Raw genomic sequence first — 25,543 nt, 5'->3', positions numbered from 1 at the left:
TTCGCCGATTCTCTCCACATGAAGTCAACTTCATTCACAAATTTGTGGACGTGATGAGGCCTTTAGCACTTGCATTAAACATCCTCCAAGCAGAGAAAAACATCTTTCTTGGCTACCTGGCTCCAACCATCGTGCAACTGCAATGTCTTATGAATGACCTGTTGGATGAGAGCATGAAGCAGACTGCTGCAGAGGGTCTCATTACATGCCGTCCCCTTATAGAGAGCATCTTGCAGTCACTGAGTACAAGGCTGGCAGATCTTCTGGAGAAGAGGGAGCACATACTCTCCGCTATGCTGATGCCAAGATTCAAGCTAGACTGGGTCCAAGATGAGGAAAAACGTGTGCTGTACAGATTGATGCTGAAAAGAGAATTTCAAACCCTCAGCTCTAATAACTCAGCTGCAAGAGACTTAGGTCAACCCCAGTCCAGTGGTGAAATGGAGAAGAAAGATTCTGCAGCTTCATTCTTCAGATTTAACAGAAAAACTCCGGTTTCTCATGATGTTAAAATTTCTTGTTTCGTCTCATTCAGGCCCAGGAGAAACCGACTGGGAGATGCCAACTTTGAGAAGCAGCTGAACTTGAATGCCAACAAAAAGATCTGAAGGTATCTTAAATATTGTTCTGACCTATTTATTGGGCTATAGAAGCACAATGGAGATGAGTGTGTGGGTGTGCAGAGGTGAGCTGCATGAAAATAACAGAGCATATCTTGTTTTTACTGGAAGCAAGACACAGCAGACCTAGCAGGGAGAGACCACTGGGACCAGTGACAGAGGATCTTCATTCAGATAAGGGGTTTTCAAGCTGGATAGAAAGTAACACTGTCCTTGGCCCAGCACGTGTTGGACTTTTTTTTTCCCCATTGATGATTATTATTATTATTTGAGTCATTTATGTCCATGGCCTTGGACTCTGATTGACTCTTTTTAAGTTATTGAGGGATTTTTTTGTTTAGTTTTTTCTCATTCATTTGGACTAAATATTTCACTTTTATTACCCAAGTTCTAGATCTGTTCTTTTTCTTTGGGCAAACAACTCAGAAAAAAATACATTCACAAAAAATTGAAAAGTGACTTACTGAGAAGAAAATCAATGTTTAAATGTTTTGCGCTTTGAGGTACATCCTTGTTTCCTACCTCAGCCTGGTTCCTACCTCAGATTGTTTCTTAATTCCTCATTAAAAAAACCATTCAAGCAGCACGTTCTTCCTCATGTTTCTGAGAATATACTGTAGGGTGAAAGCTGCAGCTGGATACGAGTGTGGACTGAATGGGGGGCAACAACTGGAAAATGCCAGTATTCTTAGGGTAACAGCTTGCAGCAACATACTGGAAAAAATAAAAGAACTATGAACTAGTTCATTTTGGAACCTGCGAAGTTAGTTAAAAAAATTTGAATTATGAACTATGAACTGAACTAGTTCATTTTAAAATATGTGAACTGAACTTTGAACTAGTTCATGTAGAAAATGAACTTTCCCAACACTGGGCCCTGGAACATGCTAGCAGGAACCGGCAGACAGATCAGGGATATCTCAGCCCATTCTGAGCTCCATTAATCCTTAGGCTGTGGCTGGTTTTAACTGACTGTCAAGACAGTGTTTTAAGTTTCTCTAGTGTGGATGTATGGGCCAACATTACAGTGCAATTTGCAACAATGTCCGGCTCTCCTAATGCTCATGTCTGCACTCAAACACATTGCAATTAATGATTAATGAGCTTCTTACTTTCTGGTGGGCTGGGCCGGTGGCTCCCTGTCCGGTGTCCTCTGGTGGGGCCCCTCATGGGGGGGGGGGGGGGGGCTGTTGTCCTGGTGCTGAAATAAATGGAATTGAAATACTGCCCACATCTTTACAAAAGCAGTTTCAATCTCTGATGCTAGAACTACTAAGCCTGCGCAAATCTGCGTAAATTCCCTAGAACTACTAAGCCTGCGCAGATTTGTTCAGGCCTTCAGCTCCATTGTCCTCCTGCTTTTGTTGTGCAAACACACTAATTACCTGTGAACCCTGGAACATTTGCATTTATTTACTCAGACTCCTAGTTCAAATACAAGGCAGCCCAAACCTATGTGTGTAATATGGAAACCTTCACAAAAGCCTGCCATATCTATACAAAATAACCCACACACTGACTGACCAGCAAATATGAAAGACACACATTCACAAAATATATGGAGAGACAAGTCTGTTTTATTTATAAAAAAATAGAGTGAAAATAGAATGAAAAGTTGCTAATAGAATGAAATGAATAGAATGAAAACATGCTAAGACATCAGTCTCCAATGTATGTTTGTACACAAATGTCATAAGCTGAGTGAAGTCATGGTCCATGGTTGATAACATGCTCATACACATACAGAAAGAAGTAATGTCATTTCATTTTGATTGGCTGTCTCTCCTCTGGCTGTTCATGTAAAAATAGCAAAAATTGTAAAAAAAAAAAAAATGTTATCAGTCCCTCAGTTCCAGGTTCATCTCTTCATCATCTTTCTGCCTTTTGTCTCAGTGGTTACTCTCCCACACAGTCTGTCTGTCTGTCTGTTTCAAAGTCTGTGTTTGCAGCGTTTGCAGACCCAGTGACTATCTTCCCTGCATTTGGCGCAGGTGAATTTGTGACACTTTACGCAGGCAAACCAGCTGCGATTTCTGCTGCAGCTCTCTTGTACCTGGCATTGAGTTGTCTGTACAGGTCCTGGCACAGCAGCAGCAAACACTGCAGCAGCGTTCCTCTCTGTCTCCATTGCCTTTTGCTGCATGAATCTGCAACGGAGTTCCTAGGCTAGAAGCGCAATCAGAAGGCAATTGGCACTTTTGCAGCGTTCCATTGACATGGCAAGTGATGACAGACCGATACTGTAATCAAGGGGCTTTTGTTGGCGTTTCAGTGGTATGGACAGCTGAAAAGCCAGCCAATTAGCACATCCATTTCAATGTGAGGGCAATTGGCACTTTTGCCAGCATTCCATTGGCATGGCAATGATGGCAGTATGGCAGACTGTATGCAATTAGGCCGGCTTTTCACAACATATAAATGCTGTAGGAGTGGCCAAAAGGTGTGACGCTGTTCATTATGACTGTGTATGTGAGGGAGTGGCGTTGCTGTTTGCATAACTACAGCACAGTGCTGTGCATAAAAGCAGAGCGACCGAGGCGGGAGAATCATTTCTCCTTCGCATTTCTGAAGACGCACATCAGGATGGCCTCCGCATCACTGCCACGCAGGAAGAGCCTCTCAGCGCCTCAGGCTTTGGCCCTGCTGCAGGAAATGGACGCAGCAGACTCTGACGGAGGCCAGGTTTCGTTTGCCCGGCAGCTCACAGATGACTCATCGGAAGAGTCCGAAACGGAGATGGAACAAGAACCCGACATGCCTCCACGGAAGATGCGCCGTGGTACCGGGAAGCCCAGTCCGAGCCAGACGGCAAAAGGCGGCACTGTGTGGGTAGAGGAGGACATTGGAAGCGGAACGCCCAGTGCATCAGCACATCGCTTGCGCTTCACTGCGCACACTGGACCCACAGAGTCTGCTAAGGTTTGTCATCGCCAAAGCACATGTGATATTTATATAAACCCATGTATTATTTATATAAACCCATTTAGAGTGAGGTTCATGTAAATTTACCAGTCTCTATTTGTTTATCTTCCGACAGCGTAAAATTACAAGTGTGCTCCAAAGCTTCCTCTGCCTGTTAGACGTGGGAATGCTGCAGACCATCACAGAGTGTACGGTCCGTCACGCCCGCAGAACAGAGCCGGACTGGAAGCTGACAATTAATGAACTGATGGCATTCATTTCTATTCTGTTTGTGAGAGCAATCATGTGTCCCGTTGGCGCCATTGTGGATTGCTGGTCGGAAAACTTTCTAGTGCCAGTAATCAAAGAGACAATGTCCCGAGATAGATTCCTTTCAATTATGCAGCACCTTCGATTTGATGACAAGGACACGCGGGCAGAACGGGTGAAAACAGACAGATTTGCTGCGATATCTGACATCTGGACACGCTTCACTAAGAACTGTGCTGAGAGATTCACTCCAGGAGAACACATGACCATAGATGAGCAGCTGTTCCCGACCAAGGTTCGTTGTCCATTCACACAGTATATCGCATCAAAGCCGGAGAAATGTGGGATCAAGTTCTGGATGGCGACGGATTTGGTAACCAAATACGTCTGCAACGTGTCCCCTTACTTGGGAAAGGACCCCAGTGACCCCCAGGGACAGGCTGGCAGAGAACGTGGTCATGAGTCTGATGGAGCCATTTCTGGACGACGGGAGAAATGTCATAACGGACAATTTCTTCACCTCACTGTCTCTGTCACACAGACTGCTTCAGCGCAACACGACTCTACTGGACACGGTGAATAAAGTTCGCCGTGAACTTCCTCCATCGGTGCGCATGTATTCAGTACGAGCAGCAACACGCAGGTGGCCAGTAGCTGTATTTTACAACATGCTGGACCTGGCGGCGGTGAATGCCTACGTTCTGTACAAGGCATGCACAGGGTGGAAAGGCAAAAGAAGATTGTTTCTGAGTCTTCTAGCCAAGGAACTCCATTGCCGATTCATGCAGCAAAAGGCAATGGAGACAGAGAGGAACGCTGCTGCAGTGTTTGCTGCTGCTGTGCCAGGACCTGTACGGACAACTCAGTGCCAGGTACAAGAGAGCTGCAGCAGAAATCGCAGCTGGTTTGCCTGCGTAAAGTGTCACAAATTCACCTGCGCCAAATGCAGGGAAGATAGTCACTGGGTCTGCAAACGCTGCAAACACAGACTTTGAAACAGACAGAGATTAACCTGGAACTGAGAGACTGATAATTATTTTTTTTTTGTACATTTTTTTTACATGAACAGTCAGAGGAGAGAACATGCAAAGCTGGAGAGATCACACAAAAACAAAATTCACTTTTGGTTTTATAATTCAGTGATAGCCAATCAAAATGAAATGACATTACTTCTTTCTGTATGTGTATGAGCATGTTATCAACCATGGACCATGACTTCACTCAGCTTATGACATTTGTGTACAAACATACATTGGAGACTGATGTCGTAGCATGTTTTCATTCTATTCATTTCATTCTATTAGCAACTTTTCATTCTATTTTCACTCTATTTTTTATAAATAAAATAGACTTGTCTTTCCATATATTTTGTGAATGTGTGTCTTTCATATTTGCAGGTCAGTCAGTGTGTGAGATATTTTGTATAGATATGGCAGGCTTTTGTGAAGGTTTCCATGTTACACACATAGGTTTGGGCTGCCATGGATTTGAACTAGGAGTCTGAGTAAATAAATGCAAATGTGTCGGGGTTCACAGGTAACTAGTGTTTTTGCACAACAAAAGCACGAGGACAATGGAGCTGAAGGCCTGAACAAATCTGCGCAGGCTTAGTAGTTCTAGGGAATTTACGCAGATTTGCGCAGGCTTAGTAGTTCTAGCGTCAGAGATTGAAACTGCTTTTGTAAAGATGTGGGCAGTATTTCAATCCCACCAGGAAAACTGTCCCCCCCCGCATGAGGGGCCCCACCAGAGGACACCAGACGGGGAGCCACCGGCCCAGCCCACAACCCCCAGCCCCATCGCGAGCCGGGCCCAGAACCAAGAAGGTCTGGAAGGACACCCGCGCCCCCCCCCCACAGGCCCCCATCGCCCCCCCGCTCAGTGTGTGTACAAGGTGTGTACATGTTGGTGTGTGTGAATGAGTGTGTGAACTGAAGTGTGTGCAAACTAAAAACTGTGGTGCATAAAAAGTGGGGGGGTGGTCAGGGCAGGAGCTCCACCGCTGGCTGAATCCCATGCGCCCCATCCCAGGTGTATCAGGGCTGGATGTGCTGTATGGAGAACCGAGGTGCATTAAAATTGGGTGGTTGGGTGGCGGCACATTGGCCAATGGTAGGGTGTGTGGGCCAGGCCATGTGGCATAACCCAGCCCTTCGGCCTCCACCGCCCTGAACCACCCCCCAGACCCTAGTGTATTGTGATGTGAGTGTAGGAGACAGGGGCACAACCGGGGCACGCGAGGCATGGGCCCCCTCTTAGGGGCCGGGTCCCCAACCGACCCCTCATCGATTCCTGTCCCTGTCCCCACCCGGCAAGCAGGGCGGTGGGACGAAGACCCGCCACGTGCAACGGGGCCCCAGACGGGCCCCCAGTACCAAGACACCCCACACACCCCGGCGGGCAGGAAGCCAGTCCGTTCGGACAGGGAACCCGCGACCACCCTGCCCCCGGGCAACCCACCCCAGCCCCTCTCCCCCCACCCCCCATCACAGTGCCCTCCAGCCCCCGGGACATTCCCATCTCTGGACCACCCCGGCAGCCACCCCCCCGGGAGCCAGCACGTCACCCCAGCTACCGAGCCTCGGCCCCGGACCCGCCCACACCAGCGCGGCGGTGCAGACGAGCCTGATGGCCCCCCCATCCCACATCCCCCTGAGTACACCCCCACCCAATGCCACCCCCCCAGGTCAGACCCGCACCCGCTCAGAGACAGCGACCCCTGCCGGTGGGACACCATAGATTTGCATATTTGTTTTTGTCTATGCCAGTGGTTCCCAACCTTTTTTAACTCACGGCCCACACAGCCAAACACATATGTTTCCGCGGCCCACTGCAAGAGAATTTAAACGATCCCGCTTTTTGTGTCGGGTTAACTAAGTACTCGGAAGCAAGGCTGTTAATTGTCTTAATTGAATAAACTGGTAATTTATTTAATTATATATCAAATTATGATTTATTTGATTTTGACTAGACATTTTTTATTATATTAACAATATTACAATTTCTATTAATAATAATTGGCGGCCCCCCTGCAATACCGTCTTGAAAACCACTGGTCTATGCCATAAAGTTCGACCATTTTGTCAGATGATATGAAATTACTATCTTGAATATGTTCCATGTATCTTATTCCATTATCGTACCATGTTTTAAAGTTTATTGTTTTTTAATTTCGTAAAATATCAGGATTGTTCCAGATGGGTGTAAATCTGCATGGGATCAGTACAGATCTTTTTAATTTAAGAAATTCCCACCAGACTGTCAATGATGAGCTAATATTGTTGCTCCTAAAGCAGCAATGTTACTTAATGGTGGGGCTGATACAGGGCAAATCCTGGATTTGGACGTCATTAGATAATGTCTGTTCAGTGTCCAGCCAGATATGGTCTACCGGATGTTGTTTGATCCATTTTAGTATATATTGTTTTCTACTGGCAAGATAATAATTGTACAAATTGGGAAGCTCAAGGTCACCTCGATTTTTGGCTTTTTGTATTGTTCTTTGAGTTATTCATGGTGGCTTAGATTTCCATAAAAAATTAGGAATTATGGAGTCCAATTATTTAAACCAGGCATGGAGAGGATAAGTCGGAACCATTGACAATATATAGTTAATTTTTGGTAAGAACATCATTTTAATTGTTGCTACTCTACCCATAAGTGAAATGGGTAGAATACTCCACCTAGTGAGATCATCTTCTATTGTTTTAATATGGGAGTGTGATTTAACCGTATTAAATCAGACAGCTTGGCGGATATGTTAATGCCCAGGTATTTATTGTTCCCAGATTTTAGTGGAACCATTGGGTTGAACTGGAAGTCTTTAACTACAGAAAGTACAGTCGATTTATTCCAGTTAATAAAGTGGTCTGAGGTGGATGATAATTCATAGTCAAGAGTCCAGGTTTACAGGTTCTTCCATCTTACAGCAGGAGGGTCATGCTGTTCTGGAACTCTGTGCTTGACTGTGTGCCCCCCCTCCCCATTCTTTTGCCTCAGTTAGTACCGTGCATTCGGCCCCCTCAGCTTTCTGAGGTTTGCCCCCTCTAGGGGCTAGTCCATAGAATTACAGCAGGCTTACTCCTGTCAGAAATGGGTGCTGTACTTTGTTGAGCACAAGAGGCATCCTTCATGGAGAGATCGTCCACAAAAATCTTCTGATGGAGGCTCCTGAGTCTTTGGGAGAAGCTTATTTCCTGTGCTGGGGTTGTATTGTGTCTCGTAACCACACTATGAAGACTAAAACTTACCAGTATGTTGTTCTATCTGTACTTAGAATAAGGATCCTCAAGGGAGTTTTTGACGAAGCCAGACATCAAGGCTAACAGTGCATTTCGTATCTGGCTGGGCAGCAGTTCAATCACAATGGCAGTGAGGTGCAGCTGAAGAAGTATGTGAGATGCTGCCACCACTGTGTCTTCAGCAAGTTGCCTGAGTCAGACGCCAGAGTCCCGCATGAGAGCATCACAACCTCTAGACCATGGATGTCAAACTCCAGCCCTGGAGGACCGGAGCCCTGTGTAGCTTAGTTCTTTCCCTGTTTCACCATAAATGATTCAGCTCAAGAGCTGTGTGGTAATTAGTACAAGGAGTTGAGTCAGGTGTGTTAAATGAGGGTGAACCAAAAATTGTGCAGGGCTCCGGCCCCCCAGGACTGGAGTTTGACACCCCTGCTCTAGACCTTTCAAACTGGTCTATGTTGATTTTTAGTCAATGTAGGATATTCCTCTAACAAGTCGCTGGATGTGCTTGTGGTGACTAACCATTTCACTAAGTTGTCACAGGCCTATCTTTGTCCCATCCAGTCAGCTAAGACTGAGGTACATTAATTTACTAACAGCTTTTTCTGTGTCTGGCTTCCCTGAATGTCTTCATTCAGAAAAGGGCAAAAACTTTGAGAGTAGCTTGATCACTGAGGTGTGTTAACTTACTGGTGTTAAAAAAATCACCATTTCACCCAATTGGAAATGGGAATGTGGAATGATTTAATCGTATGCTTGGAAACATGACCAGGGCTCTCCCACAAAAAGCCAAGCAACAATGGCCACAATTGTTGAGATCACTCATGTTCTTGTACAATGCCGTGGTACATGAGATGACTGGCTAGGCTCTGATCCAGCTGATGTTCTGCAGAAGATGTTTGGACTAAATAAGATCGGGAAAACTGAAATGCATTTCCATGTTAGTGCATGAAGTCATTCCTGTCTGCATTTTTTGTTGTTTGTTAAAATGCCACCACCCCCTCCCCCCCGCACCACAAATTGTGAAGAAGGCCACTTAAGATCTCCCTCCTACCCTCCCCAGGTCCACCGTGCAGCACCACCCCCAACAGAACATCCAAGAATGTGGTACTTAGCGTATTTCCTGGAAATGTATCACCGAGCTTTAACCTGGCTCAACTCAGTGGGGGACAAGAATAAAAACTGTCAGTATGAGTATGTAGGGTACGTGGGAGATGTGGTCGTGCAACAGGAAGTCAGAGTTATTCTCCAGAAAGCACATTCTATTGAGCCATCAAGTCATAAGCTATGAACTGTTTCAGATAAGAAACAGTGTGTGGTGCAAAGATGATTCTAGGATTCTTCTTCATTTCTGTCATTGCTGTTTTATCAGGTAAGATTCAGTCACTAAGTATGCTGCCTTCATACCAGAATAACTGTTATCTTTCAGTAACAATAATACGTAATACAGACAAATCCAATAACAGCTAAAATGTTTAAACAAAATAAATTTTAATGATTTATCTTGCTGCTTCCAGTTGCCATATATGCAATCTATTGCATAATTGCTACAGATTGAAATGGATAATGTTATGATTTCCATGATTTTCATTAAGAAAGATATTAATGTAGGCATTCATTCATATTTGCATAGTTAGTATTTTAGTAGAGTGTAAAACTATATAGCACAATGGAATACATGCAAAAATATACATTACAATTTATAGGACTTTAATTTTTCATATTTATAATTTATTCTCAGATTCACACCCATACACTGATAAATTAGTAAAACAAAAAATTTGCTGAGGTCTCTTAATTTTTCCAGAGCTATATATACAGACACATTTATATAAGCATTTAGAAAAGGAACAGGAAGCTGAGGTCCTCCTGCTGTAGGTTCAAAAAGCCTTTGTTTTTTAACATTCGCTACCTGCCGACACTTTTCCACTAGAGCTACAACCAAGTAGCCCTTTCGGCTGGTGCTACAGCTTACAGCAGGAGCGCCTCCACTTCTTTTTTGTTTTTCAGATGATATTCAAAGCCCCAACCTGGTGAGCGCCTGCATTTTTATAAGGATTAGTAGTATTTTTCTGACCCAGGGAACAATTCCTTTCTCTTTGTTTTAGTATCATGCAGTCATTTGTTTCATTTATGTCTTTAGAAATGCACAGGATGCAGCAACGGAAAAATTCTTCTATTAGGGTTAAACCACATATACTAGGTTTAAACCACACATGTATTAGGGTTAAACCACACATGTATTAGGTTTAAACCAGCTGGGCCTCCTAAATCTATTGTTACATTTAAATGGGTAAATTTTCAAAAAGTTAAATTTGTTTTTTTAAGAACACGGCATTACTGTCAAATGAATTACAAAATGCTATTATTTTATATATTGTATTATATGCTTATATACACCTAATATTCTCTTTATGTATTGCTTGTGGTAAACTTAATCTAAATTGTATTTATACTTAGTATAAAATAGTATTTTCTTATAAATGTAATGAACAAACAAATAGATGTTGAATTATTAAAACAAGCTCTCTTGAATGAAGGCAGTATGCAGTCTTTAGTTTTTAGTTAAATTAGGATTTTCATAACAGCTCCTTCTCTTTCACTGGAGAAAGGATCAGAAGAAAAATTGATAAAATGAGAATGAAAACATAGGGAGTTCATCTCCTTGGAAAATGACCATGATCGATTTTACCTCAATAAATAAGCCTGGTTTAAATAGAGAACTTAGTCAATTTAACTAGAAAGATAAGCTAACGTTGACTGTACCGGCCTCAGAAGGACAACGGTAAGTAATTCAACTTATAAAGACGTCACCTTGCATTAGTAGTTAAAACACTTAAATGAATAAATGAAGGTTGTAAAATAACACATTTTCAACAGGCTAGACTTCTGCTGGCTACTCACATTTACCAATGCACGACAAACAGTACTATGACAGACGAACACAATGAACATGTTGCTCACAAAGGATGAATGATGCAACCAACTGGCTAAGCTGCTTCAAGCGCCGAGGTGGTTAAAATGGTACGGTCCACACTAGGGGTGTCTGAAATCGTTTTACATAAAATTTTCCTACAAGGTGAGGTTATTTTTTTAAATTTTCTTCTTTTTTTTTTTTTTACAACAAAAGAAAAATGTTAAGATCCCCCTAAACTGCTATTTTTGTCTATTTGGGGGGGTCTGGGTCTTGATCGGGGGTACTGTACCCCCCAGTACCCCCCGTAATTCAAACCATGGACGTATCTTGATCTTGGAGCTCAGTTTGAATGGTTCTGAATGGTTTCCATGGCTCTTTCTACCATCTGCACTATCCTTATGATCAACCTGGGTTGCATTTCCTCACAGTTTTGTGCAATAACCTCATGCTGCCACCTTGGTGCATTGCCAGTCTTGGTGCATTGTCAGTGATATATATTTTTTTCTTTGTTTTAACTGCACATTCTGTAGTACATTATAATACACACAGAGGATGGAAGTTATCATTGACAGTGTCTCACAAAAGGGTTACAAAAAAGAAAAAAACATTTCAAGGCAACATGATGTCATGACCTGCTCGTCCGATCCTCCTGTGTGTCTCGCCCCCCTCGTTACCTCGTGTTAATTCCGATTGTAATCACCTGTTACCTGATATGTTCAGCCTGTCCTGTGTATTTAGTCCACGTCTGAGTTAGTTTCCCCAGATCCGTCATTGATGTGCGTCACCGTCTGCCTTGTTTGTCCAAATAAACCCGCTTGCTTTTGCATTCTTGCCTACCTGCTTTCATCCTTCCCTGCAAACGTAACACATGAAGATAAGACAGAAGCAGGAATGGGCAATATCTCTGATACATGTATTTAAAATGCATATTTAAAATACAAAATTGTATTTTATAATTTGTATTTGACTTATTAATGAAAATGATTGTCATTTTTATCTAAATACTTTGAAATTAAGTATTTTTTTATTTTGAAAATACAAGAAATACTTTCCCCATGATGACATCATGTGCGCAAAATGTTTGTGTTACACAAGGAGGACGTTTTGGTTTTTAAACATTTTAACCCAGATAGCAAAATCTTTCTGGCCCGGATGTGGCCCACATCACGCATGATCATCTGGCCCACATACCGCATGGAATGACGGCGATTGAGCGGACCGCTCTCGGTTGCCACATCAGGTTAACATCTGGGCCAGAGTTGGGCCTTATGTTAGCCACAAGTGGCCAGGCTCTGTCTGAGATCTGGCCCGGATCTGGCCCACATACTGCATGGAATGACAGCGATTGAGCGGACCGCTCCCCACACATAGCAAAATTGGTATGGCCCGGATCTGGCCCACACTATGCGCTTACACCTGGCTGAGCCACACAGAACACATGATCCCAGTTGTTTGAGTACAAGAATATGAGACTGTACTCATATTTAAACCCTGCTGATCATACACACATATAATGCACACGATTACATTCCACTGTTCAAATTGTTTTCTACTTGACTGGTTTTGCAACATTTGCACAATTTCTGGATGTCTAAAATACCTATTGTATGCTTTCTGTGTTTCTGTGTTCTGTGTTCTAGTTGATATTTGTAATTTATTTATAAAAATTCTTGTACTCAAACAACTGGGATCATGTGTTCTGTGTGGCTCAGTGGGCTAATCCTGTGTGCCTGTAATCACATGATCACCAGTTCAAACCCAGCCTCTGCATGTCTGTGGGTCCTTGAGCAAGGCTCTTAACCCCCAGCTCCCTGAGGACAGTCATGAGTGACTGTCTTTCACAGACAACTTACTTACAAAGAGCAAGTTGAGGGAGACATAAAAGGCAATTTCCCCATGGGGGTTAATGAAGTGATGATTTTTATTATTATTTAACATTTATTAAAATGTTGAATTGTGAAATGCGGTTGCTTTTTATTTCCCCTGACATAAGTAAAACAAGGTACTAATACTAAAGAGAATGTTTTAACTATTTGCATGGGCATTTCTGAGTAGAAAACAAAAAAATTAAGGTAGATCAACTTTATTTGAATGATGAGGTAACTTAATATTTCAATGAATATTAAATTAATATTAAGTAGGTATTACATGACTTGATTAAGGTACACATAGGCTGACATTTGGTGCCCGAGCTGAAACTGTTCTGGGCCAGATCCGGGCCATACCAATTTTGCTATGTGTGGGGAGCGATCCGCTCAATCGCTATGTCATTCCATGCAGTATGTGGGCCAGATCCGGGCCAGATCTCAGACAGAGCCTGGTCACTTGTGGCTAACATAAGGCCCAACTCTGGCCCAGATGTTAACCTGATGTGGCAACCGAGAGCGGTCCGCTCAATCGCCGTCATTCCATGCGGTATGTGGGCCAGATGATCATGCGTGATGTGGGCCACATCCAGGCCAGAAAGATTTTGCTATCTGGGAATGAATGGGCATTAGAGCCAATAGCTGATCACTGGTGTTGAAGCCAAAGACTTACAAGCTCCATTTAGGGCTATTCGTGTTTAAAGTTTTTAAGATGTGAAGAGTGAAGCGCTTAAATGTTGTTGTTTGAGTTATTTCCATCTGTGGTGCAAAAAAAGGAAGCAGTATCATCAACTGAATTACAATTAAAGAGTAAGAGAGTCCAGCAGTCCATCGAGAGGTGGGATGGAAGTAGGAGCGACCAGGACAGATCTGACAGTAATGAATGGAATGGCAATGGAAAATGAGAAGATCAGAGGCTGGAGGAAGATACCAACCGTCAGAGGCTTGAGAGTCCACCAAGGGAAGAAGAGGCGTCTCCGGGACGACCAAAGGCAGCCTTGCACTGCCCAGGCATAGAGTCGGGTTGAGCACCACAGCGCTATGGATCCCAGTGTTTAATATGGAAGCCAGTGTTTCCTTACAGAGCCATACCTGCTGTGTACTATGCATTTTGCATTTGCCTGGCCCAGGATGAATAAGACCTCCAAATTCCAATTGGCAATGTGGCCTCTTATTCAAATCTATGTGTCTACTTGCTGACCATGCCCTGCTGTCATTTGACTGTTATGAAAGAAAAATCACACTAAGCCTGGGTAATTTCATCATCTTCATTACAGCGAGATTTGTGAAATTCATATATGAAATAAATGTGCTACAGCTGAAACATTTTGCTCATACATTATTTTGTATTTGCAAAATGTCTTTATTAGAAACTACCTTAAGAGAGTCATAGCATTCCGCATTGAGAGGAGTCAGATGAGGTGGCTCGGGCATCTGATTAGGATGCCTCCTGGACGCCTCCCTGGTGAGGTATTCCGGGCATGTCCCACTGGGAGGAGGCCCCGGGGAAGACCCAGGACACGCTGGAGGGACTATGTCTCTCGGCTGGCCTGGGAACGCCTCGGGATTCCCCCAGAGGAGCTGGATGAAGTGGCCGGGGAGAGGGAAGTCTGGGATTCCCTGCTGAGACTGCTGCCCCCGCGACCCGACCTCGGATAAGCGGGAGAAAATGGATGGATGGATGGATAGAAACTGCTCAGCACATGTCAGTACTATCCCCCACAGGGAAACTGTGTCAGGGTCTGTATATTAATAATCGATTTAATATTTTAAAATCGAATGAATCGCGATTATATAACGAATATACGATGGATAATTAAAAAAAATAAATATAAATCTTAAATTAGTTGCGTCTGCGACGTAAAGTGCGCCCTCACTGCAGTGGCGCAGTGGATTACGTCGCTAATCTTCAATTCGCGCCTGTTTGTTGTCATCTGAATAAACGCAGCAGTGCACAATGGAGGGCAACGAAGAAGGAGAAATTTGCAAGGCACCAGCCAACATGAGATCAAAGGTTTGGGATTACTTCGGTTTTCACAAAGTAAATGGAAAGATTGACAAGTCCGTTGCAGTTTGCAGACATTGTAAATCTGAGTTAAAATACTTTGGAAATACAACGAACCTTAGCAACCATCTCCGCAGACGTCATGCCATTAATATAGACATACCTGCACCTAAAGCAGCTAGTATTTCTAGCCTGTTGCATTTCTGCACTTTGCTGTATTAAATAACCGCTGAAATATAATAGAATTCCCCACTGTGCTGCCCTCATTTCCCTTAAGCCTCCATAGAGGAAGGATGTGGGACACAGTGCTGAAGAAACTGGCTTTATTAGGAACGTGTTTGGTCCGGATGGCAACGGATTGACTCTGGGGGGGGTGGTCTTAGGCGCTGGGAGGTGCCTCCGGGGGGGTCCTGGAGTAGTGCCGATACCGCACCCACAAAAGGTCAAATCTGTGGGGGGGGGGCTATTGTCAGATCTGTTGGGGGTGCCAGTCCGAGAACCTGAAAGTAAAGGGCAAATATAATTACAGAACCTTAAGAAAGGTCTATGTAAGGGCACATACTTACCTGTGGGTGTCGTCGCTGCTCCTTGTGTGTTTCCCCCGGGTTGCTGCCTGGTGTCTGGAACTCCTCTGGGTCCTTCAGGTCTTCACCGCCACCGTTCCCTGCAAAATAAAAGGATTAAAAAATAAAAGGGGAAATTAATAAACTTTAACTAAGGGGATTGGAACGTAAGTGGGACGTTGCGCTCTATGGATATGCCCAGATAGTAGGCACTTAAGAGGATTCTGCCAGAAGGCACTATATGCCTGACAAATAAGTTCATTGCAAAGAGCATGAGAACAGAAGCATTTTGATACCTCATTTGTCAAGATCGGTCCAGTAGTTCCTGATCTAGAGCTTTTTAAAGGTGCCACTTAGCCGCCTTTTGTTGTAATGCAATTGCCATTAATGAACAAAGAAAAATTGTGATAAGAATTAGAGGTTTGTATTCAAGACACTGCAACAATATGATACAATATATAGTACACTAAACATCAGTCAGTTGCACAAATCCAAAATCATCCTGTCTTATTATACATCAAAATATCTTCTAAAGGTATTTTTCTTACATGTAATTATGATATTTGGTCATACCCTTCATTTTTTTTGACCGTATTTTCGTCTGGCAGCTCACGCATAATGCATTGTGTCCTTAAAAGACCCGGGCTGGGGATGCAAGATCCCGCTTGAATTTTGTTGTGAAACTTTGCAGATAAGTAGTTTAGAAACCAAAGAATGCGCCTGGAGGTGAATCTGGGTTGCCTGGGGGGTTACTGACTATTTTTGGGAGGGGTAAACCTTACCTTTAGTTTGTGATAAACAGAACTTTGTGAAAACACCACGGAAATTGATCGGATAAAAATTGTTTTGAAATCGAGGCTCTCCTGTCCAAGATGGTGCCCATCTAACGTAAATTCGTGCAGTGCTAGCCCCAAAAAGAGGAAATTTTAGAATCCTACCGATACGCTCTTTCTAAAATGATGACGTCATCAGGGGCGACGCGATCGGCGATCGGCTCGAGCGAGTGTTTTAAGTGCCTACAGATAGGACCGTGCAGAACTGTGTTTCCAGTTCACTGGGACACAGGATTGGGGCTTTGTAACCCCTTTCAAAAACCTAACCGTAACTCTAAGCCTAACTCTCATCCTCACCATTGCCTTCAGTATAATGCATGTCACAGCTAGGCCTGTCACGATAACAAATTTTGCTGGACGATAAATTGTCCAAGAAATTATCGCGATAAACGATAATATTGTCGATCTGAGACCATTTTCATCTAGAATAATGATAATGGCATAATAATGCACATACGCCTTTCAAAATTGAAAAACGTTTATTTTTAGACTATTTAACACTGAAAATGGAAAACATTTTAAAGCACTCCCGCCTTCCCACACAAAGTCCATGTGACTGACAAGCGCTGCCTCCCCACACAAAAGACAATGCAACCAGTGTTGGGTGTAACGCTACTAAGTACATTACATTAAATACATTTATTTATATTATTTATATATATATTATTTATATTTATTATTTATATTTAATTACATTAAATACTAAGTAACGCGTTACTGTAATTAAATTACTTTTCCACTGAAAAAGTAGAGCAACTGATTACTGTTCATTTTTAGGTATTTTAATTACAGTTACTTATAATGTACTTGCGTTACATTGTAAAATAATTAAACTCGCTGAATATCATTATTTAATTTTATTAATTTATCTTCTAAAGATAAAAGTAAACTCTGCCGCTTTAAAATCGTTGTAGTGCAGGTGCACGTGATTTCGCGCCAAATTGCCGCATAATCATATTCTAAAGCGGAAGATGTCGGACTTGGCTGAAGCGAGTGGCTGTTTTACTAAATGGAAATATTCCCATTACTTCACTTTTCTGAAACAAGCAGACAAGAACGTTACAGTAATATGTAATGTTTGCAGCTGTAACATGTTTAAAGTAAGTTTCATGTTTACAGCTTGATACATGTCATGTTTAACATTTCTTAAGCTTTTTTGTTATTCAGATATGTTGCGGAATAATATTTTTTTGTTATTCAGGAATTGTGTTTCTTACCTAAAGAAGGTTACATTTCCTACTAAAAAATTTAATTATTATAGAAAGTTTTTATAGAATGTAATAAAGATGATTCAGAAAGCTAAAAGGCTAAACTATTTCATGTTTGACTCGTATGTTTTTTTAAAATTAATTATTATTTAAAGAGTTTCATTTCTATTGTTTGTCCATCAAGGTTTATAGGGATTTTAAGAAGTATTTAGTTAAATTACTTATTGAGTAATTAAGTTACTTTTCAGACACAGTAACTAGATAAGTATTTTAAATACAACATTGATTAAGTAATTAGTAATTAGTTACTTTTTTAAAGTAACTTACCCAACACTGAATGCAACTGACAAGAGGGTTCGCTTCTCCTACGCTAAGGAAACGAGAGTTGTCATTCAGTCGCGGATAACAAACAAGTATGCAAATGAAATTATCGCGGCCGGAAAAATTATCGAGGTCATTTTTTTTATCGTGCGATTAATCGATTTATCGACTATCGCGACAGGCCTAGTCACAGCCCATGCCGGCACAACGCCCAGCAAAGTGCTAGGCTAATAGGCCGAGCCCTCATCATTTACGGCCGCCTCTAGGTGTGGTCTGGTGCTGCGTTATTTATACAGACTGTGGAGGTTACACTGCGGCTAATAGGCCGAGCCCTCGTCATTTACGGCCATCGCTAGGTGTCGTCTGGTGCTGCGTTATTTATACAGACTGTGGAGGTTACACTGCGGCTAACAGGCCGAGCCCTCGTCATTTACGGCCATCTCTAGGTGTGGTCTGGTGCTGCGTTATTTATACAGACTGTGGAGGTTATACTGCGGCTAATAGGCCGAGCCCTCGTCATTTACGGCCATCGCTAGGTGTCGTCTGGTGCTGCGTTATTTATACAGACTGTGGAGGTTACACTGCGGCTAATAGGCCGAGCCCTCGTCATTTACGGCCGCCTCTAGGTGTCGTCTGGTGTCACGTCATTTATGCAGATTATGGACGTTACACTGCGGCTAATAGGCCGAGCCCTCGTCGACCAAAGTTGGCAGCCCTGTGAACCTCTGAAATATATGTAAATAACCAGGAAAACCTTTTCCAGCCACTGAATTAGCTTTCATTAGCTTTTCATTCGGGCCACACACTGGTTTATGTTAAATTTGCTAGACAAAAAATAAAGATCAGGCTAAACAAAGATGCGACTCAGAAATGCCTGAGTGATTAGGTGTCCAAGGCCTGTGAGATACTGGCACCATATCCAAGGTGCCCCATCGCGGGGACCCAGATATACAGCTTTTGGAAATGGATTCATGCATTTGATCTAACTCAGTACAGAAAATCACCTCCATGCATCCAGACAGGACATCAAGGGCTGTGCTGCATTTCATCGTAAGTTTGTTAAGGTATAGAGGCCTTCATAAATGTCTAGTTTTGCAAGAACAATGAGGTCAATCCTCTTTGAAAGCTGCCAGCTGGGAAAGCATGTTGGATTATTGGACAAGACACAGTAATAATTACTTAAGTAAGTTGATTTATCGATCTGTTTTATAATAATACACTCGTCCTTTCTGAATAACCCCTCATTCTGCTGAATACAGTGATCTGATGCCCGTTGCTAATGTATGGGCTGCAGCACTTGATACACACTCACAGGATGTTAATTCATTGCATGGAGATTTTAGTTCACTTACATTTACTTCATACTGTGTGTGGTAAGTGCAATAACCTGAGGGAACATGATAATCTACTGAAACATGTCTAGGTCTGATTTAGACATGGAGCCAAGGCAAGAGAAAATGTTATTTACTGATTTTCAAAGTGTTCTCTCTAGAGGTCGACCGATATTGAATTTTACCGATACCGATAGCTAGGTTGGTCCGTACTTGCCGATAACCGATTAATTAACCGATAGTTTTTAAAATGGATACTGGATTAAAAAAAAAAAACTAAATTAAAACACAACACTACATGTAAAATAGTACTAAACTTTATTACAAAAACCAAACAAAAAAACAGTACTGAATCATGAAAATGTGCTATATGAAATAAATATGAATATATTAACAAATATTGAGGTAAATTAAAGACATGCTTTCAAACTGAAACAAAAAGTAACACTCCAAATAAATAAAAAAAAAGTTACATACAAAATGAATGATAATAATTATTATATAATTATATATTATAATTATATACAATATTAATTATATAAATGTATATTATATGTGTAGTCTCCCACTATATTTGCTTCTATTTTGAAAACTTTTTTCTCTCTCCATAGGCAGAGGTTGACCAAACTGTTTGTGTAATCTGTTAACAACGCTCATTATATACCCGTCTTTTTAGGCAAGAACCAGATACTGAGTGTCACGTCATGAAATGGTTTTAATACGAAGGGAGCTGTATTACGTGATAACAAATTTAATAAAAACATCGTAAGTTAGGCCTATAATAGTAATGATTTCATTTCAAATAACAAATATATTATATAGAGAAGGTGAGCAAAGTATCAACAGAGCTTTTTGAAACTCCGAATCAGTAAAACACTGCGTCGCAAAAAGATTCACTGTTTCGAAGCGCTCCAGTCGGATCCCCCCGGCAAATCGCACCCTGTGCCTGAAGATAAAAAGAACTGAAATCGAACGCATTCCTGATGGTAACAATCATGACATTAAACATTTGGGTCGGACTTGCGTGTATTTTTGCCACATTATTTTAACCGCTTGATGTACTGCTAATGTTAGCGTCCTCTCAGCCTTGTCGACAAACATACTGCTGTTCTTTCTCCAATGCAGAATCTAATCAACAAATGAATTACTTTATATTGAGATGAAAACATGTACTGTAGTGTACTGTATACATACCTTTTCGCTATCTGTGTTTTAAACGTGCATTTGAAGTGTCAGCGTTGTCCATGCACCGCGCTCTCTCCAGGCAGCTTGCGCTCTCCTTGCAACTAACAGTATCACGTGTCAAAACAAAAGCATGTGCTTTACAGCGATTTTCGCCTATAGAGGCGGCTCTTGCCATAGATATATATGTTGGCTCTCCCACTGTATAAGGACAACGGACCGTTCTCAGCCGCTTCAGCTCTGACGCAACCCGGAAAAACTATCGGCGTGGATTTTTGCCGATAACCGATAGTTCCGGGAATCAACTATCGGTGCCGATTAATCGGCAAAACCGATACATCGGTCGACCTCTAGTTCTCTCATCGGTAACACTTTACCTGAGGGGGCACAAATAATGTAGTATTATGCTGTTACTTCTGTATTAATTAACCACAAACTAAGTCTTAGTGATCAGCTTGATTTTGTCAGTGAATATGGCCGCTTGCACACGCTGCATCTAACCGCTGCTGTCATGGATTTTTAAAGGTCGCCGGGCAGGAAACCGCAACATCACGTTCATCTCAAACGGGAAAGTGCTGAACTTCAGCAGTGCGATGTCTGTTCTTGCAAAATATACGGATGATTTATGGTTCATAATATTTGATTTATTTTTATTATGAAAGAACGCAAATGACTGCTAATTACAAACTGGCATAAACTGTCATTTAACTCCCGTTAAAATGGAGTCATCATGGTATTTTATAAATATCGCACATAAGATGGGCTTTCTTATAATTTAATTCTGAACCTCTTATATTTAGTAATCTATGTTTTGTCTCCACCTTGTGGCCTCCCTGAAAAGTACACATTGTTTCTGGATCGCTTGTTCTGTGAACTGACGTGTCCAGTGGATATAAGAAATATGGCAGCAGCTTGATATACAGACATTAATAATAATAATAATAATAATAATAATAATAATTTCCCTTTGGGATAAATAAAGTATTTTTGAATTGAACTGGGATTTTAGTTCCTTCACCTTTCTCTTTCTCAGCTCGTTTTCGTTAACGAAGTTAATGTTGTAGTTTTTATGAACAGTCCGAAAATGCCGCTCCACATTTCCCTTCTTCGGAATAGCAACGGCAGACTGACAGATGAGGCAAACGCACTTTGAATATGACATGGTGGAAGAAAAAACAGTCCTCCCCCCATTCCATATGGAAGTGGTAGGTTTTTGGCTTCTTACTTGGTCCAGCTCCTCCATTCATTTTTATACCCTTTCTTAAGTTTAGTAGAAATAAATTGGAGGCTAACTAGGTGATGCGGCCGCTTGCTGGAGTTTGGCAGCAGCTGGCGCGGTTGAACGCATCATCCATCCTCGATTTTTTATGCCATACGATCTACCCAGACCTCCTTTGTGATTGACCAGTGAGGGGGGTAAGGGTGCCTGTCCGACAGGGGCGTAACCAGACCTTTCACAGTGGGGTGGGGGTGGCGAGAGTGGGTGGGCACCTGCCCCTTCTGCCCGACGGGGGAGTAACCAGACCTTTCACAGTGGGGTGGGTTATTATTTGATAAATAGAAATTTCATTATTTAATCCAATAAATTAATAATAATTTTATTTACTTTAATCCACTAACCCAGGGCAGTAATGAGATGTAATTATATTTTCCAATGTTTTTACTTTCTGTTATGTCTCCAGTTAAATGGTTATTATATACATTGATTGTCATTGTGTTTGTTATATTCAGCTGCAGCAATAAAGAGAATTTAATTTAATCCACCAGACTGTGGTTTCATTATGTTACTCAGTTATGCTTTGGGTGACGCTGAAGCAGGACATTAATAGGACAGAACAGAAAGCCTTTATTGTCATTTTACAGGGAGGAAATACAGTAAATAGGTATAAATATATAAAATGTACATATACAGGGGAGGGGGAAAGCCCCCCCCCCAAATCAGGATTACATTTAGTTACATTTTAGTCAGAGAGAAAAACTATAGAACTATATTTCATGTTTATTCAGCTTGCTGAACACAGGCATTTATTTTAGTTAAACATACATTTCAGAGTAAAAAGGATTATAAAGGTTAAAAGGCAGAGATTTTACCTTTTTGCCAGGAGAACCAGCAACACGTCACAGCGACACTGAGGAGTTTATATCAACATAAAACCCTGGATAGAGGGGCTCAGTGAATGAGGAGGTGAATCTGTACAGGGGGGTCAGTCCATAAAGGACAGAGTACCAGCCGCCCAGTCCAGATACACTCCTACTCTGCGGGAGCCTGAGGGCCGTATGAGTATGTCAGTCTGTTCATTATTGTGATTGACACAGTATCTTTCAGGACGACACCACAGACTCCATGACTTGTCATTGCCTCCAAGCAGATAGTTAAGTCTCTTTGCACTTAGACAGTCATTCACTCCTTTCCTCTCGATTCCGTTAAGTCACTCCTATCCAGGCTCGATCTCCATCCCACTCAGCCTCCCAGTAACAGCGGCCAGTCAGAATCTCTCTGCAGAGAACTTGGTGGATGCAGTCAAATCTCTCAGGATGATCAGGATATGGCTGCTCCTCTGCCTCCCCTTTCGCCTTCCTGTTCCCCCCTGACAGAGACAGGTATCTGTGTGCTGTGTTGGGGTCCAGCATCAGCTGGCAGGAGTCTGTAGGCAGGAGGAAGAATTATTAATACCATCAGGCAGCCTGTACTTTATGTCTCTGTACAATATAAAAACAGCACAGCTTCCCCGAACGAAACGGGAACTGAAGTTTATGAAATAGCTCAGGAAATGAGCTGGAAGGGAAGAGCCACCAAAATGCGGCGCGAGCTAAACTAACAGCTTGACTACGGGTAAATAAAATTACAAAGCAGTGACATTCATCAGACACATTCACCACAAGCATATTTACCACAAAAGGACACCAGATATTAATACTAAAAGTCAGTGTCTTTCCTTCTAACCGCTAAAGCCGGCGCGTGTGGCTTGAAAATGGTCATCAATAACAGAATAAATATTTAATAATATTACTTAAATAAAGTGATATTTAATAAAAGTTTGGACCTGGATTCCGATACAAACGCCTCCGGAGACGATTCCGGCGCCAGAGTTGCGCTCCATGAGGATCCAGTATTTGCAGCGATTGTCTGACATGGTCTTTAGTCACAGCAAAGCCGCTCTGAATGAATTTCACATGCATCGGCTTATTTCCGTGAAGCGTGTCTTACTGTATCTACTGATCCGGGAGAAACACTGCGGTGTCAAGCGCGGCGGAATAGGTTCCGCGCAAAGGCGACAAACTAATGATAATACCGTCTACAAACCATCAACAAAAGCGGATTAAGCTACACAGATCGTGCATCATGAAAAATAGAAAGTTTATATCATTAATTCAGAAAAACAGAAAATTATTACTCAGAAAAACAGGATGATTATTACGTTAATTCGGAAAAGCAGAATTGATTATTTTTCAGATGAATGCAGGGTTCCCGCGGGGTCTTAAAAAGTCTAAAATTCAGAAAGTTAAATTTAAGGCCTTAAAATGTCTTACAAATGCCCAGATTTTCATCCTAGGTCTTAAATTTAATTTAGCCAAGTCTTAAAATTCTTACCTCCGTTCATTCCCAAAAAGCGTTGTCCGCAGAAAATAAAATAGTAAATCGCTGTAAAACTAATCCGTTGGTTGTGTTTTCTGGTCTGCACCGGTGTCTGCGTGGTAATAAAACTACAAATCCCATTGCGTGATCACTGCAGCTAGGCAACCATCCAGTTTGAGAAGGGTCTGGCTGCAGAACGTGCACTTTCAGCCCCTGACGTCAGGTGCACGCTCAGCTACAACAGGAAGTGCAGGCGAATCAAGCGCTAACTTAGTTCTTGAGGCCAATGTGAACGGTATGTTGTTTTATTATTTGTATTACTGAATGACATAATTACAAGTTTGTTTCATGCCATACATTATTGCAATGTAAATGTTTTGATGTAGTAACTTTTTTCTCTAATGACTGGAGTGAATTTTTTCAGTTAAAAGGCAACTACTAGCCAGTTGGCTCACGTTATCTTAAATTATAATTAAAATAAACACATTTCTACTTTTACAGAGCTTTTCATGGAGTTACCTTGTGAATGTCTTAGTTTCCAGCATATAGTTTTTAGTTGTTCGTGTGGTCTTGAGGAGAACGTTTCTCGGTCTCCTTATGGTAAGGCAAGTTTTTATTATCATACACAGGAGTTATTTAATATGCTTTATAAAAACAAGATTTTAAAAAGTTAAGCCAAGTCAAAAAAGCAAAATAGAGATGAAAAAAAACTTATTTGAATAAAAATTGCTTAGAAAATCTAAAAAATCTGATTAAAAGTGCAGTATGTCCTGCCCCGCTCGTCTGCACGCACCCTCGTTAACCCCGTGTGGATTCCCCATGTTTATCAGATGTTTCCAGTTGTTTTCATTATCGTTGATGGGTCTGGAACGTAACTTCCGCGATAGGAGGGTTAACACTCCCACATGCTTTAAACACATGTGAACTTATTAAAACACACTTTGTAAACACATATGATATGTGGATGTTGGGCTAAGGATATGAGTGAGAAATTCTGGTATCATTCGAATGTTTCTAGTAATGCATCGTGTTGGTCTTTTACTCATAACGGTCTTAAAATGTCTTAAAAAAGGTCTTAAATTTAACTTACTGAAACCTGCAAGAACCCTGATTATAATCATTACGATATAGTCACATGACCTTTCACCACATGCAGATTCATTTCATTTCCACCACTCCATCTAGGTGCCTAACTTTTTTTTGTCACCGAGTGTATATCTCCAGAGTTGCAGCTCTGAATCTGTTTTACATCTGGCAGCATGCTGCAGCCTGCCCAGTAGCTGCAGTGACTAAATGGCTGCATATCTGATCATATCTGACCCGGCCCTAAAAACACATATGAATGGAATGGAAGTACTCCCTATGTTAACAACAGTATACATACTGTAAGGCTAAATTTATATAAACGTATATACACACACACATACTTACATACATACATACATATATGCTAAAAGCCCTGGATGAAGGCCCCCAATGTCCACGCTATGTTGCAGATGTGTGTCAACCAGGACAACCCTGCAACATCCAGAGTCTTGAGGAGCTCTGGGCGGATCTCATCCACCCTTGGGGCCCGGCCACCACCTCAGCGACCTCCGCCCCAGAGAGAGGTGTGAAGGCGGAGCCAGAAGAACGTCAGCGTTCGTCTGCTCACTCTCAGTGGCGTAGAGCCGCCGCTCCTGGATGTAGCTGAGGACCGGGTCAGGCAG

The 25,543-nt window shown here is 42.1% G+C and overlaps 3 long non-coding RNA genes across 3 annotated transcripts; all 3 read right to left on the bottom strand.

Moving 5' to 3' along the window:
- Positions 1-9,504: 9,504 nt before the first annotated feature.
- Positions 9,505-14,120, bottom strand: LOC140582190 (uncharacterized). The gene is made up of 2 exons (XR_011985113.1): positions 13,750-14,120; positions 9,505-11,802 (listed from the first exon to the last, which is right to left on the bottom strand). It is a non-coding gene; the product is annotated as an uncharacterized lncRNA (long non-coding RNA).
- A 5,652-nt stretch (positions 14,121-19,772) lies between these two features.
- LOC140582178 (uncharacterized) lies at positions 19,773-20,738 on the bottom strand. The gene is made up of 2 exons (XR_011985101.1): positions 20,270-20,738; positions 19,773-20,021 (listed from the first exon to the last, which is right to left on the bottom strand). It is a non-coding gene; the product is annotated as an uncharacterized lncRNA (long non-coding RNA).
- A 1,348-nt stretch (positions 20,739-22,086) lies between these two features.
- Positions 22,087-23,461, bottom strand: LOC140582179 (uncharacterized). The gene is made up of 2 exons (XR_011985102.1): positions 23,302-23,461; positions 22,087-22,902 (listed from the first exon to the last, which is right to left on the bottom strand). It is a non-coding gene; the product is annotated as an uncharacterized lncRNA (long non-coding RNA).
- Positions 23,462-25,543: the final 2,082 nt, after the last annotated feature.

Source organism: Paramormyrops kingsleyae, chromosome 24 (assembly GCF_048594095.1).
Source record: "Paramormyrops kingsleyae isolate MSU_618 chromosome 24, PKINGS_0.4, whole genome shotgun sequence".
Lineage (NCBI taxonomy): Eukaryota > Metazoa > Chordata > Actinopteri > Osteoglossiformes > Mormyridae > Paramormyrops > Paramormyrops kingsleyae.
This window is presented reverse-complemented; position numbering and strand designations above follow the sequence as displayed.